This window comes from Anser anser, assembly GCF_964211835.1.
Source record: "Anser anser genome assembly, chromosome: 4".
In the NCBI taxonomy this organism is placed as follows: Eukaryota; Metazoa; Chordata; class Aves; order Anseriformes; family Anatidae; genus Anser; species Anser anser.
The window spans coordinates 70,577,549-70,593,277 of NC_139724.1; the positions used below are offsets into that span (position 1 = coordinate 70,577,549).

The following is a 15,729-nucleotide window of genomic DNA, read 5'->3' on the forward strand; positions in this document are numbered from 1 at the left end:
ACAGTAGAAAAGTGTTGAACCTGGACACTGGTAGAGGAGTGCTACCTACTCTGTTTTACTAGCTGTTGAGGTGGGGCACAGAGAAGTTAAATGACTTCGCCACAGGGTCCTTGTATGATGATGGATTCAGTCTCCATTTGGTCCTTCCAGTGAAGGCAGTGGGACATTGAGTGGGACACTCAATGCTGGGTGTGACGTGTCAATAGTTGGACACTGAAAGTGCCATCATGTCTGACTGTGTGTGAAGGAGCCATGCCCATGTTCAAGTGGCCAACCTGGACGGCATAGATGAGTGTAGAGACTTTAATCAACGTGAAACGGGAATCATACTCTTCTAGGTAATTAGAGCTACTACTCTGAAGGAAACGAGGTGCTTCCTGTTATTGTCCTCAAGCAAACATCAGAGAAACACTAATTATTTGCAGCAACAAAGCTAAGGAAAATCCCCCAGACCACTGGAACAATACAGTGCAGAATAATGTGAATTGAGAAACACTCTGCTGACAGCTATCCGAAAAGTTCTGCCTGGAAACCACCTGAGCACTGCCTTATTTCTAGACATCTGTCGCCACAGTTATTAGCTAACAACAAGCATAACATGGAAATAATTGTTCTATTTAAGGCAGGAACAATAACTAATTGAATGACATGAAATTGCATCAATATCATTATCTCCTGTTGACTTTTTGATAATCTGTTGAAGAACAGTTTGTGTTTTCCGGGGTGGAAAGCTCTACTTGTTTCCTAGCAAAAACCCTGCAGCAAGAAGTTTTCCATAATGGTTACCTAATTTTGCAAATTTAAGTTATAATGCTTTCCAAGCACTGTTGACATTTTATTACCTCTGTATTTGGTGTTTTGTTGTTGTTTTGGTGGTGGTGGTGGTGTTTTATTTTGTTTGTTTGTTTTTTGAGCTTCAACCTTCCACAGAATGCAGACAGGTATATTTGTTATGGTAGTAGAGTAACAGCTGGATACCTTAAATTCAGTTCACATACTTTCCTGCCTATATTTTCAAATGCTAGGCTGTTAAAGATATTTAGGCACCTAATAGGTGCAAATAGGTTTTTCTTGGGTATCTAATTTACACTGAAACTGATAGGAATTAACTATCTTTCACGGATTTTTCAAAAATCATGTAAACTGTGATAGTAACTGAAGCTACAAAATAACTCTAAAATTCTGGCTTTTTCTAATAGAAGGCAGTCTTTCCAAAAATAGTCATTTTTATAATGTAATTTTTTCCAAAATGTTCCTGGTTTTTAGAGCTCTGCCACTCCCATCCTAACTGAAGAATGTACTTGTACATAGTGTGTTAATGCCTCAAGCATTAATCTTCTGTCTTTGGAGGCTACTTTCAAACACAACTCAAACACTTCATAGACCTTATAGTTTTTCCTAAGTGATCAGAGGTTTGACATAGTCTACTGCCTGGGTGTCCAGTCTAGAAGATCTTCTTGCCCTACTAGCCCAATTTTCAGAAAGTGTATTTCCTTCTGAATATCACATCTTTTTAAAGATTTAAAAATACCATCCAAGCACTTTCAAAAAAATCTTTGGGAACACGAGGGGGTGTGTGAATACTTTCAAAGCTGTAGTTTGACTAACCCAGCCACTGCTTAGATCATCAAACAGGCATGTGTTTGGGACACAGAGGCACTACAGTCCTGGTGTATTCAGCCCAGAATCCTCATGGTTATGTGAATAATTATCCCTTCATAGAGGCCTGGAAATCTTGGACAGAATTAGCAATCACAGCAAGGGTGCTAAGAAATAATTTGTACAGTACATCTGTTAGCGTCCCTCAGCCCAGCTGGAACTTACATGCTTTCCTCCCTATCTTGGGTTTCTCGGATTGTGTTGATATGTATTTAAGCCGCAGGAACATGCAAGGCAGCCAGGCAGGGGGGAGACATGAACTTCCCTGGTATTTTGGTTCCAATCCGTGATCTCTCTTATCAGGATGGGTAAGTAAAGAAAGTGTCAAGTGTCATTTGTTCTCCTGTTTCCAGCTTGTTGTGGTGGGAGGCAAAGCCATTTTGAGCGAAGCAGAACTATTAGACCACTTGGACAAGTGTTCTCCTCCAACAGGTGTCCCATGAGAACACTCCATTGGGATCAAAATGATGGTATCCCAACTGGATACGGCTGGCACTGATTTTTGAACTGTTTCAGCTAAAAGAATGATTTTATATTTTACTCCATCTTGTCTTTGAGAAATAAGGTCCCTAAGTCTTTTTAATCATTGATGTGTTCCTTTTCATTCTCATTCTCCTTGGTCTTGCAACCATGGGGAAGGGGTTTGTCAAGAAAGCGTTGTTCAAATACATTAGTCATAAAGATGTATGAAGAGGAAAGCAGGATGAAGTACCTCATAGCTGACCCTGCTTTGAGCAGGAGGTGGGACTAGAGACTTCCTGATATTTCTTCCAGCCCACAACATCTTATAATCTAGTAAGAGTGGGGAAGCTAGAATTTTCAGGCCTATTTTACTACTACAGAAACATTTTTCTTTTTTGGATTCATACGACAGCATTCAGTTTACTCTCTTGCTTGACTTATGATAGCAACATATTTATGCTTAATATGCTTTCTCTCACTCACTCTTCCCCCTTCCATCCTTTACTCAAATGCCACAAACTTTTCCCACCCCATATATTTTTGTTTTACACCAGACTTATGCAATTCAGCTGGGATTTGCTTTGGACTGCTTCCAAATACACCCACACAACTGCTCTAAAAGTGATGAGGTTTATTCGAAGATGGACTTGGCAAGTCTCTGTTTCGAAGGGCTACTGATCCAAAATGCTTCAGGAAGAGACTTTAAGACACATAAATAAACTCACAAAGCAATAAAATAGAAGGCTGTGAATAGTAATGTTTAGAAGAGTTGAAGCAAGAAGTTAAAACATTTTGGTTGAAAATGTCTTCTTCTATACCAGTGAGCCAATATCCATCAGTATTAAGGCAACTGAACAGATTCTTACAGGCTGTGTTTTATTATTATTTTATTTATTATTCAGGGTTTCAGGATGTTTAAGACCTTCTTTTTATTTTTTTTTCTTTTTTCCTTTTTTTTTTTTCCTTCAGAACACTGCAATTGGGTTCAACAAGGTTAAAAGCAGTCAGAGGAATCTTTAACACCTTGTTGGCTAACTTTGTTCCATCTGTAGATGCATAAAAGGTCCTCTGTAGAGGCTGTGCTGTCCATGGGTAAGGCTATCAATGTAGAGATGTGGTTTTAGTCTGACTCTCCTCCTTGCTGTGCTCCACAGCCTTGACTGAGTTGCCTTTCTCCTCCACGCCTTAGTATATACTCTTCTAGGAAACTGGGGTCTAGAGTATAGCCCTCTGTTGTAGAAACAAAGAGTTAGTGCTGAGAACTGCAATATAATGACTGGGACTTTGTTTCTGCCAGTGCACTAATTCCAAACCCCACACCCAAACTCATGAAATTACCTTTTGAATGATGAGACAATCATTCTTTTTTTTGCAAGATATTCCCTGCATTTGCGTCCCTTGGGTAGCAACAGCGGAAAGTACTGGCCTATAGACAAGGCCTTATTTGCCCAGGTTTGAGGGCTTTGCCTGTGTCCGTGATGTAAGGATACCAGTCTCCTTCAAGAGGTGTGGTTTATCAGCAGAGCTTTTGCAGTGTCTCGGACGTCAGGCTAATGGTCTCACATACAGATTCTGTAAGATGCCTTTCATTCATCCTGCCAAACAGGAGGTGTGCTTGTGATGCTTTCCCAAACTGAAGGGCATTGCTCCATGAATGCAAGCAATGTTAAAGCCTGAATAATGCACACAGTCTTCCATTTGCAAAATGCTTCCACCTCTCCCTTCTCCCTCCCCCACCTTGTGGGTTAGCTCTTGGCACTGCGATAGATACTCTGAATCAATGTTAGTTTTTGAAAGGCTAACACAGAATACTGAAAATCAGAATCGAATACAGCCATGCTACAAGTCCATTGTTTTTGTTTTGTTTTGTCTTCTGAGGTTTATCACAGATGAACTGTGCCTTTTGGCAGTATAGGCAAGTACATCTATTTTTTTCCCCCCGTGTCTGAAAGACATCCAGACTAATCAATCCAAATAGAAAGCCAAAAGCTCTGAAAGGGAAGAGCATATTGCTCAATGTATATGCTCTGCCTCGTCTTTAGTCCACAGAATGGTAAGCACTTAAAAATGGAAAATGAAGGGCACAAAAAATATCCAGATTACGCAGCTTACAGAGCTACATACAATGACAACTTGCGGGCACTGTGAACCACTGTCATGCTCTGAGACATATGTTTGTTTTCAGTTCAATAAAATTCCAGCTTCTGCACAAGTAAAAACTTGTCCTTTTCACCAGAATGTAATAACATATTTGTGGTGGTTTTTAGGATGCAAGCCACCGTCCACTTAATACCAACCGAAGGCCATTACTCTCATTTCTCTCCTAAGTCAGACCACAACACATCTCCACAGCAAGTTCCCAGTGATCATAACTGGTGCCAGGCCATCCGCAAAGACCCCCAAGGGCCATGTTTGCTTGCTCAGATTGACCCAATGGCATGGAGTGGGCTGGAAACCATCTTAAGCTATGCTCGCTCACCCAGGTCAAAAAGACACTTACAAGTCTGAAGGATGCAAAAGGAGAAATACAGAATACAGACCACAGCCTGGCTCTAGAGAAGACAATGTCTATATGCACACCCCTGTGAAATAGCAGTCTCCAGTATTTATCCACTAATCCTAACTGAAGGGTCAACCTGAATCAATATGTCCATCGGGTGCTACTGTGAAGTTTCAGTCTACCTCATTCTCAAGAAGGATGGGGATTTGCTTCATCTCCTTTGACCACAGAGCTGCTGAAGGCCACAGGCAGCTTAAAAAATCTCTGTCCTTACCAGGGCTTTCCCTCTGGTTTATGAGTGCTATGGTCATCCAGACGGTGCGTGTAGACTGAAGAGGACAAAACTAGTTTGGTCTTACCTAGCACTGAAAATCTGTGCAATGTAGGTGTCCCCAGACCAAAGCAAGTACTGAACTCACCCTTCCTCTTCTGGTTCCCATGCAGAGCTCAGAAAGGCTTACCTAAGAGATGGCAGAGAGGGGATGAAATCAGTTGAGCCACTTCAAGGAACATTGCACGTGCAGAAGAAGTCATGGTTGGTAGCTTACCAAGTCCAGCATATTTTTTAAGCATGATACTGATGTATGACTCTCTATATAGTCCTCCTACATCTCTGGTGGTCATTAGTTTTCATGCTAGGAAATGAGCATGGTCTCTGCAATATTGAACTTTCAGTGGAAGAAATCAATTCAAATTCATTCTCACACTAGCAGGGGATGGCAAGGTGTTATGGAACTCATTTTGTTTTGCTTTAATATGCTTCTTTTGCTAAGATCACTAAAATTTGAACTTCTTAAATTTTCTTGCATCTCCTCATTTTACCGTTTTACTATTCAAGGTCTCTCTGGACCACCCTCATGTTTACTCAGTTTCAAGGACTCCTTCAAACTTCCTAATCCTTCCCATACATTTCCACGGGATCATGGGGACCTCTTTTACCTCTCTTCTCCTATATCCTTTGCTCTATCCATCCGCTGTTCAGAACATTGTCTCAAACAAGACCTCAGCAAAGCTGACGTACAAGGAAAGAGAAATGCTTTCAGTAGGCATAAATGACTGTCATCAGACAGGGCCTTGGCCTAGGGGCAACTGGAATGTGTTTATTCCATGAAGTACCATGCAGAAATACCTGAGCTAGCTGGGAACATGCTAGTTCAGGTTACAGAAGCAAAGTGTACACGCATTAGCAGAAATACTGGAATTACTTGGGTGTGGTTTTCAGAGATTATCCTGTTCCGCCCAAATAGAGAAATACTGTGAAGCTGATGTAGCCAAAAAAGTGATTATTTCATTACACTTCTAAAGCCCAATCTTTTTTGAAGGTTGTGACAAATTGGGGGAGGGGGCTTAAATAATTATGTATTATTAATAGTACATTTTGTACATATGAAACTTCCAGAGCAGCTGTGAGGATGCCACTGTCATAACTGCCCTCCTTAGCAATCCCAAAGCATTGATGGTGGAGTTGGAGGAGAAGGAATAACAGTAGAAGGGCTGAGTTGCATATTTCTGCTTGTCTGGTCACCAGCAAAAGTGACTGGTGTAATTGAACAGAGAGGAATTTGGAAAAATGGTGTGCTGCTTCCAGTAGCCTAATGAGAATCAAGAGACTTGTGGGACCTTATCACTGTAAATCACAGGAGCCTGGTTCCCTTTTTCACCCCTTTTGCCTTGGCAGGGCTCCTCTCAAGCTGTATTCACGTAAAGAAGGTGGCAACCAGGAAGTTAATCTCTTCATGCACATCCATCTGGACCGCACTTGGAGGTACTTATGTAGAACTATTACCTTAGCCTTTTCTTCAGTGTTTTGCTCGCTGCCCCAAAAGGCAAACTTGATGAAATTTCCACATTTGTTTTGGGTAAGAGTAAGAGACTGTGGTTTGTCCAAGGAGGTCTGGGGAAGGAATTAAACCAAGGTGTCCCAAATCCCAAATTAACACTTTAGCCTCTACATGATCCTCCTTTTATCTCAGTTTCTCCTGGACAAAGGAAATTACCTCCATAAAGGAACCAATGTAACTGCTGCAGACTCAGCTGCAATAAATTTACAAAGCTGGGCAATTGCTCTGAAATAAGCACCTTTATTCTTAAATAACATACGTCGAAGATGCTGGTCAGGAAGAGCAAAAGTGTCAGCAATTTCCCCCAGCTGCTGAGACCTCCTCACTCCCTGCATGGGAGCTTGCTGGTGCTCTGCATCCAATTGAAGAAATGAGGACTACAGCTGGGTGACGCCGAGGTGAGGAAGCTATCTCAGGAGGATGAGGCTGATCAAAGTGTCTGGGCCGAGGTCGTGAAGCCTGAAGCAGAAGAGAGGTGGCCATCAGCTGTGCAGGTGGAGCTGATTCCCTCGTGCTGGGATGCTCGGTGCCCACGCAGATGCTTGCCCTCCTGCCTCCAGCAGCAGCTTGCACTTTGCTAGCAGCATAGACGTTGAAACTTCCTCCAGCTTCCAGAAAGAAGATAAACATGGCTTTCAATGCAGATTAAAATACACACGCACTTTTGAAACATGGCTGGTCATTACTAATTCGTGGCTGCTGTCCAGCAAGCAGAGGAAAACATTTCCCCTCGTAGGTTTAGCAACAAAATCAAAAAAAAAAAAAATCAATGACTTATACTGTACACTAAAACAGCTTAAAACACAAACATTTCCAGAGTACAATATTTCAAGCAGTCTTGTAACCAGAGGAGCTATTTTTTAACTGGATTCCGACTTTTTACTACTAACAGCCTTGTCTTATTTGCAGAGGCTCTGCTAGCTGTCAGACATCCTGACTCCACTTAATAAACTCACTTAGAGCAGAACTTTCTTAAGTCACAGTGTAAGTACATAAATTAGTTGTTTCAGCGCTAGACCAACACACTTCTCTTTCTTTCCCCTCTCCTGAGCACTGAGCTACAAGGAAGAAACTCGAGTCTCCAGCTAACCAACAGTTCATTAAGAAATGCTGCCATGACGCAACGTGCTTTGGCTTTGGCTGGAGCTGCAGGGCCACTTACTGGTGGGCAACGCTGGGCAGAGTTTGGGTCCCTAGGTTTGGTTGTTGCTTTTGAAATGCTCTGGCTTTTGTGCACCGTGACCTCAGTAGGGGAAAAGAGGTGACGCCAGGTCACAGGGAGACTTTGCATGAGGGAAACTGGAGCACCAGGAAGCTGAGACTCTCCAGTGTCTCACCAGATAAGCAGAAGCAGGGCATATTTCATTAGTGGGTGGATCTCAGTCTGGTTCCTTGAGAAAATTAAGCTTAAACAAGCCTATAGTCATGTCTCTGCCTCTGTATAAACCTCCCTCATAACTCCTACATCCATTGCCCAAATTTACTCACATTCAACACAGAGAAACACATTGCAGAAGTAAATAAATCGGAGGGATGTGGGCTGCCAAGCAGGTGGGAGATGCCAGAAGTCCTACTGTCTCAGAGGAAGGCCACTTAACCTTTCACTGTGTCCAAGAGGGGAAGGGATTTTAACAACGTGGGCTCACACCTTCAGAGAAAAATAAACAAATACAAATGATGCAAAGCTCCAAGGCTCTTGGTTCTGCATGTTCCTGTGCTGGCAACTGGCATCTGCTGCTGTTACTGAAGAGATGGTCTCCCTCAGGAAACCTGGAGGGACCCCCATGGTCACCTCCCCAGCACTCAGCTTTGCTAGCCCCTCTCTGGGAGGGCATGTCCAACACAGGAGCAACTTGCCCTTTTACTGGGGAGGGTATTTGGGACAGCATCTAGCCCCACTCTCTGCTCTGTAACCCCAAAGTCCCTTGGGCGAGCACAGGAGCCATGCCAGGCTGGTGAAGGGGGGCAGCTGGCAAAGCTCGACGTTGCCAACATTGGGTTTCTCTTGCCAGCTGCTACACGTTGTACCTGGTGGCAGGTACTATTTTTACAGCAAAACTCATTTCTCGCTAATAATCTCAGTGTTACATCTTGAGAACTAGATCTAGCCCTCTGGTAATTTGATCTTAATTAAACAATGTAGCTGCCAATCCAGTCCCTTTCTGGTAACCCGTGTATTGCAATGTTTGGTGTTAGGCAAACACAACAGACATTTTATCAGCCCCAGTGTTGTAAATATAGCTCAATTTCTAAGCAGATGCTGATAGTAAAGTTTGCCTTGCCCTGCCCTACCTCTCCCACTTAGCTGAGTCATAATAACGCACGGGGTTAGCACAACTCCATTGCGTGCTGTAATGCTCAGGAAGATTTGGCAGATGGGATAAGCCTTGCGAATGTTACGAATCTCATTTTTCACACTGAAGCACTTGGCCGGGATGCACCTCTTTTTTTTTTTTTTTTGGTGTGTTTAAGTTATTGTATAATACAATCTTCCAAGTTACATAATGGTTCTTCACTTCATGTCATCCAAGCCCCATACAGGAATGTGCACATACTGCCGCCAACCATCCGTGAAGTCCTCAAGACCATCTGCAGAGCAGTCTGAAAAGGGCAGGTACTACAGCGACATGCACATGTGCACTTTCCAAAGAGCCAGCTTCACCTGTCTTTCGGGGAGTTTTTAGCACATTGTGCCAAACTAAAATGAGGTTATCAGCAGAAAGAGCAATATATTTCCCCCTCCTGAAATATGCGAAGCCGCCAGAGGTATCTGGTTACGCTCTCAGATGAAAAAGTCACATTCATTATGGGAATCAAACCCTCAGCCATAGGGAGCAACAGAGCCCCACGAGCCCGCTCCAAAGAGCAGGTTTTTGACTCAAGACAAAATTTTTTCTTTGTGAAAAAAATATGCCCCTGCAGACAGAGGGGAGCAGGTGGGAGGCAGACGCTTCCTCCACCAGGATGGGTCAGCAATACTTTGAATATGGGATGGGTGTAATGGTAGCTGGAAACCATGTGATGGGTTGTCACTCACCAGAGCCCAACTATTTACCCCAAATCTGAGGTGGGTCATTGCTAAGCCCTCGCTGGACTCCAGGAAGATGGTGCAGATGCAGAGCTGGCATCGTGGCGGCTGTCCATGGGGCGCACACCACTGACGTTTGTCCCAGCATCACCAGTCTCATGCCAAACAGGAGCCCTAGCCTGCCCAGCAGAAGGTGCCAGCAGCTTCTCTTCAAACATAATTGATAATTTTTAATAGCCCATGCAAATAATTGTTGCAGAAACATGTAGAAATTTTGTAGCAGGTGGTCAGTGAACTCAGCTCTATCTAGAATATTTTGTTTTTCCCTTTCTTTACCTCTATTTACTTTTATCTTTTTGCTGCAGTTTTTAATTTTTTTTTTAAAACATTTTTTTTTCTTTCTCCAGTGGATGTTTTCTCTCCTCCCCTGCCTGCTCTGTTTCTCACAGGCTTTCCTAACCCAGTGACATTTGTGTTCCAATGTTCAAACCTAACATGCTCAAGAGGGCTCAGGAGCAGGGTAAACAAGTTTGCCTGTGTCTTTAGCATACAGCTCGATTGTACATTTACAGTAGATATTCTGCCTTAATTTGCTTTTAAACAGCCCCTTCAAACAGCTCAGAGCTCTGGACATTGTTCTCCTAGGTGCATTACAAAACCATAATTAATTAGCTGGGATCCCCTGTGGATTTTCTCAGATTTTACCCAATCTTCCCGCCAATTTTAATGACCTTCCCAGTCAGGGGCTTTACATCTGTAAATGCTGAGTGCCATTCAGCACTTAGTAAACAAGGGGTATCTGAGTAAAATAGCCGGAGCTTGAAATCAAACAGTTTACTTGTTTATACTACAGGAGACACAGTCTGGGTGGCTCTTAGCACCTGCCGTGCCATTTGATGACTGATTTTTGGCTTTCGGTCCCATATTAAGAGAGCTCAAGATTGATCTGTGTTGCCCTTCCATAAAGTTGGGATTGTCAGGGAATCTGCACCACGGAGTCCTGCTTTCCCACCCCCCTCTTCTTCACCCTTTTTAAAGCAAGAAATGGCACTTTGTTCATTGTCTGTGTAAAACTTGCTGAGAGCTCCCCATAAAGAGATCAGCCAAGAAACTTTCAGCTGCTCTCTGTTCCTCCTGGCTTCAGGCCAACATTCCCCAGCAGGTGTCATATACCAGCCGATAAGAAGGAAGAGAAAGGGAAGAAAGGAAAATGAGAAACGGGAAAAGATTTGGTAGGCTATCATGTGGGGACTGCCCAGCTACCACCTCGTAGCACTCAATATCACTGTAGGTTTTAGCACATGCAGTGCAAATACAACATGGACCTTCACAACATCTTTGAAGACTGCCTTGTACAGGTTGTGTCTGCAGAGGGCCACAAGACAGTGAGCACTACCCACGTAGCGGGGGGCATCTTCTTCTGGAAAGCAGCAGCCAGCGTGGTAACTGCACAAGGAGAGATGGAAAAAATATTTTTGCTTCAGTCAAAGCTGTATTTTCAGTGGTTATTTCTAAGGCAGAAAGGTGTCCTGGTGCGCTGAGCACATGGCTGCAGTGACAGTTGCTCATGAAGTTGAGCAATATTTGTTTTTAATCGTATGCTTTTAGACGTGTATGGTTTCTGTATGTTCTCTATAGTTGCACTTTTACACTTTTGTACAGCAAGAATTGGAACAACTCAACTGGCCAAACTTCTTGGATTGATGCTTCTCCATCAATCTGATGGCCTCGAAGAGCAGCTACTGAAAGGGCTGAGCAAACCCAGCTGACTAAGATGTAACCAGGCACCGCCGGAGGTAAGCTCACTAATAAAAGAAAAATGATTAGGCAACAGTACTATGTCTGTGCCCTGGCTCTCCGTCTGTAAAACAAGGATGATGGTATCGCCCTTATCTTGCAGAGGAGTTGTGAAGATACATCATATTAAAGGTGATTTAAGAGGTGCTCGGAGACTGGTGGGGAGAGGAGCAACCTGAGTGCCTCGAAGAGCGAGACTTCCTTGCTGCAGTTTTTAACTTTCAGATAGAGCAGAGCAAGAGCCTGTTTGAACTGCTGCTTCAGGACTTTCAAACAGGAGCAGCTCCGGGGCCCTTTGCTTCTCCCAGGGCTGATATTAAGCCCCTTGTCTGGGTTTGCTGAGGCTGGAGCACCTTCAGGGAGGTGTCACACAGCCCAGGCAATTGGGCAGAACGGCGGCAGATAAAAGGCTCTGCTGGGAAACATAAGGCAGCGATCCTTGGGGAGCAGCAGGATGCAGTCACGCTCCTCAGCCCTTTGCTGGACTGGAAACAAACCTAAGCATGTAGGAGGAGAAACAAGCAGTGAAAATTACTGGAGACATTGAATCCTATTTCATAGGTTCTGGTGTTTTTAAGAGAAGCCTCACAGGCCTTCATAAGCAATAATGGAAAGAAGGGAAAAAAGGGTACATTACTTGGTGATTTGTCAGACTAACTGGATAAAGCCAACACCTATGTAACCAGAAGGCAACACAGAGAAAACATAGAAACTGTCTGTTATTACACAGTACATAGCCAGCTCATGCAATTGCTTGTTGAAGGATGCTACTGCAGCCAAAAGCCTACCAAGATTCAAACAAAAGGCAGGGGCTTTCAAGAGCAGGTCACACACCCAGGCACAAAACAGGAGGTACTGATGCTGGGGGCTGAGCTGAGCTGAGATACAGACAGAAACATGCACATCTGGGGGAAGAAACAGTTCCCCTTAAGGCCATAATCCAGGCAGTGGGCTTAGTTAACTAAGAACAGGTAGATTTGTAGCTTTAGAGAATAACTTCTCCCAGAACGTACAGAGCTTTCTATATCCTTCAGCTCTGATGTTCAATGAACCTTCCTTTGCAGATTTTGAGTTGAGAAATGGGCAATCAAGTGAGATGTAGAACTGCTCTGTCATCCTACAGCTATGCTGAGGTCTCCCATTTTAAATAGAGAAAAGACAAGTGGCTGAAAAAGAAGTGAGGAAAGCAAGCAACTAATGCAAATCCTCTGTCTCTCCCTGCCAAACATACAGACACTTTCTTTAAGTCCACTGGGAGAAATAGTGGTCCCATGTCACCACATGCTGACCAAAAAGCTTTATGAGGACCCATCGGTACTGACCATCCTTTTGCTCTAAAATCCCTTGGTCTGCAGACAATTGCAGTGATGTTCTGCCCAAGAGGAGCACACAGCCATGGTTTTAGCTCAGCACTGCTTACAAGGGCAGACAGATCTTGGTCCAGAGCACCCTGCGGTGTCTCCAGCTCTCCTCCATGTCTACCTTGGTTGGCAGTCCCTGTGTAGAGGCTCACAGAGGCATGAGCTGGTAGGGAAAGGATATCTGTGGTGGTGACAAGTGCCATGGCAGCCAGCAGCTGGCATTTGGGCCTTGCCTGGCTGGCTGGACCTCTCTGAAGCACACGTTGTTGCTGGTGTCATCTGAATTGCACTGCTCTGATTGCCTTATGGCTGGCCTGAAAAAAAGTTTAAAAAGCTTTCTTCAGAGGTAGAAGATGTCTGATCTTGCAACAGAAGTTGTGGCCTGAGCATGGATACTGGATTGTTTTACATGCTGACTGCGAAATTGATGCGTCTTCCTGTGCCTCCCTCAAAAGATTGCCACGACAATGCTTGGCTTCCTTTTACCAAGAGTTTGGAGATCAAGAGCTTTCAGTTCTTGATCCTTGTCCTTGTTGACTGATGCCCCTGTAAGGCATGACTCCTCGGGGCCAGGAGGATGTTGTAAGACCAGAAGGAAAATGGATGAGCAGGAAAGATGAAGTCCAGATTCAGGAAACATGAATGTGTCCTCTACTCCGAGTCAAGCATAGCTGAGAGTGCTGTGGTTCTTGAAGTTTGAGTAATCCCAGGGAAACATGAGGGCCAAAGGCTAAGTTTTTGTGGACTGGGGATTTGAGTCCATTCAGAGGCCTTGAATAGGGAGAGGAGAGGGATACAGACATTTGGCACTATGTCTAGACATTTGATAATGCAGATTTGTAAAGCACCCAAAAGAAAACACATATATGCCCAATTCTTTTTCTCTGAAGCAATGACTACAAGTCAGGGAAGTATCAACTCCTACTTGGTGGTTCTAGGAAAATCTGAAGAACTTCAAATGAAGCACAGTGTGAAATAAAGAGTGTATTTTAGAGCATCTGAGGAGATACAATGAGGGAAAAAACCTGAGGTTAGAATATTATTTTGTTCACTTCTATTTTTCATATCCAAAGAACAACTGCTTTTTCTAAGTGATCTGAATTATTGATTTTGAATTATGAAAAAGTAATCAAAAATTAATAGCAGGCTGGCTTCAGACTGTTCTTTATCAGTTGATATGGTGACTGAAACCCATGGGCTGTCTGAGGATTGCTGTCTGAGGTTAGTGCACTCACAGTCTGCAGCTAATGATGAACTAATGAAGATGCCTTTCAGCAGCTCTCAAACACCAGAGTGCCAGGGCTCTCTCCCCTGGGTGGTACCCCTTACTAGTGGTCACTTTTTTCCAGCCAGCCTGAGAAGTCACCCCTTCACAACAAGGCAGGCATTCATATTTCCCACAACCTTATTTATTTATCTATTTATCTATTTATCTATCTATTTATTTATTTCCTTAGGAGTGAGAAGGAGAAAATCTACAAATATTTTAGGCATCTGGAAAACTTGATTTGGGTCAGCAATTCCGTAAGGGAAAAGAATTGCCTGGTGAGGAGAGGGATTAGCTAGTCCATGGCACTGTGGTAATGCTGACCAAGCAGGTGGTAAAGCTGACATGCCTTTTGCATGTCCACCACACTACCACTCACCAGATCTTCAGTATACTAAACCTTTCCTTTTTACGTTGGAGAGCTAAAAGGGCTGGGTCAAGCTGTCTGTGCACAACCATGATAACCCTGCTGATGGTGTGGAATCAGCCCAAACCTCGGTGTGGGAATTGACCCATGCTAATGCTAACCAGAGCAGAAGTTGGCCCAAGAAAAAACAGAGCTGCCCCATAAAGTTGTGCAGGAGTGAACCAGCAGGTTTCCAGAACAGGATTTTTAAGATGAAGACATAGCAGGTTTTTTAAGTTTTATAAAGCTGTTTCAGAGCCGGTCAGGACTTCAGTGAAAGTGTCCAGAGGACAGTACGAGCTTGCAGTCAGGCAACTGGAGAGCCCTTCATGCCTTCTCTGAGCCAGCTTCTGCCTGATAAACTCATCTCAGCCTTGATGCCCCTGGCAGACCCATTGGGTTCCCATTCCAACAGCCCTAGCAGGTCTCACCCCAGTGCATCAGCATGGATGGGTGCAGGCTCATTTTTTCCCTCAGTGTACATCCACATGTGGGGTCCTGCATGAGGCAGACTTGGCACATCGTTACCACTGGCTCAGAAAACAGCCGCCGCTCATGAGGTTTTGCTGTGGATATAGCTCAGCTCCTCACAGTCAATACCAGGCCTCTGTGCCATTGAAGTCCCCTTCAGAAGGGAAGTTCTGCTGTGCAATTCCAGCAAATGGACACATGGAGTCTATTTTTAACTCTAAATCCCCCCACTTCAGGGTTGTTGCTTTTTCCTCTATTTCCTTTCATCACAGCAAGGAGCTTATTAAGAACTTGCTTCTGCAGCAGGGCAGACTCGTACTATTTGGATTTTATTTGTTGAAGAATAACCATCTGTCAGCTACTGAGAAGGAGGAAAAGAATCTATCCCTGAAGATTTGGAGATCTGCGAGTCTTTAACTCACTCTGTGAACATGCTCTATCTCAGAACAGGAACTGAAGTGCCCTGGGAAATCAAACAGGAAAATCAAGTAATAAAGTGTTCAGAGAGGCAGTGTGTAAACGTGAAGCGTGAGGGTGGAAGCACTTGCCCGCAGAAAGCAAAGGGCTCGTGTTAATAATCAAAATGACCTCACGCTAATAAATTAGGCCAAAAAAAAAAAAAAAGTGAAGAGGGAAAGGAAACTGATCTTTAAATGCTCATTGTCAGAGAGCTGTTTAGCAGCTCGCGGTGTAATCAGCAAGTGCTCCCTGGTGCAGGTCTCTGGTTACCTGTTACATTCGTGGCAAGCTTGCAGAAGTCTGTGCTGCAGAAACATCGAGAAAGGTCACGGGCTGCGCACATATGTTGTGGTGGATATGTGAGCTGCTCCGCATAATTACTCACCTTTTTTAATAAACTCCTCAGTCTCTGCTGAGACCTCCAGTGGCAGCACAGGGGGGACCTGCTGCAATGTACACCAGGAACAGTGGCTGCTTT

The 15,729-nt window shown here is 43.9% G+C and overlaps 1 long non-coding RNA gene across 1 annotated transcript; it reads left to right on the top strand.

Annotated features, from left to right (window-relative positions):
- Nucleotides 1-1,852: 1,852 nt before the first annotated feature.
- LOC310899254 lies at nt 1,853-15,416 on the top strand. Its single transcript, XR_014584110.1, has 4 exons — nt 1,853-1,967; nt 5,066-5,156; nt 11,153-11,286; nt 11,391-15,416. It is a non-coding gene; the product is annotated as an uncharacterized lncRNA (long non-coding RNA).
- Nucleotides 15,417-15,729: the final 313 nt, after the last annotated feature.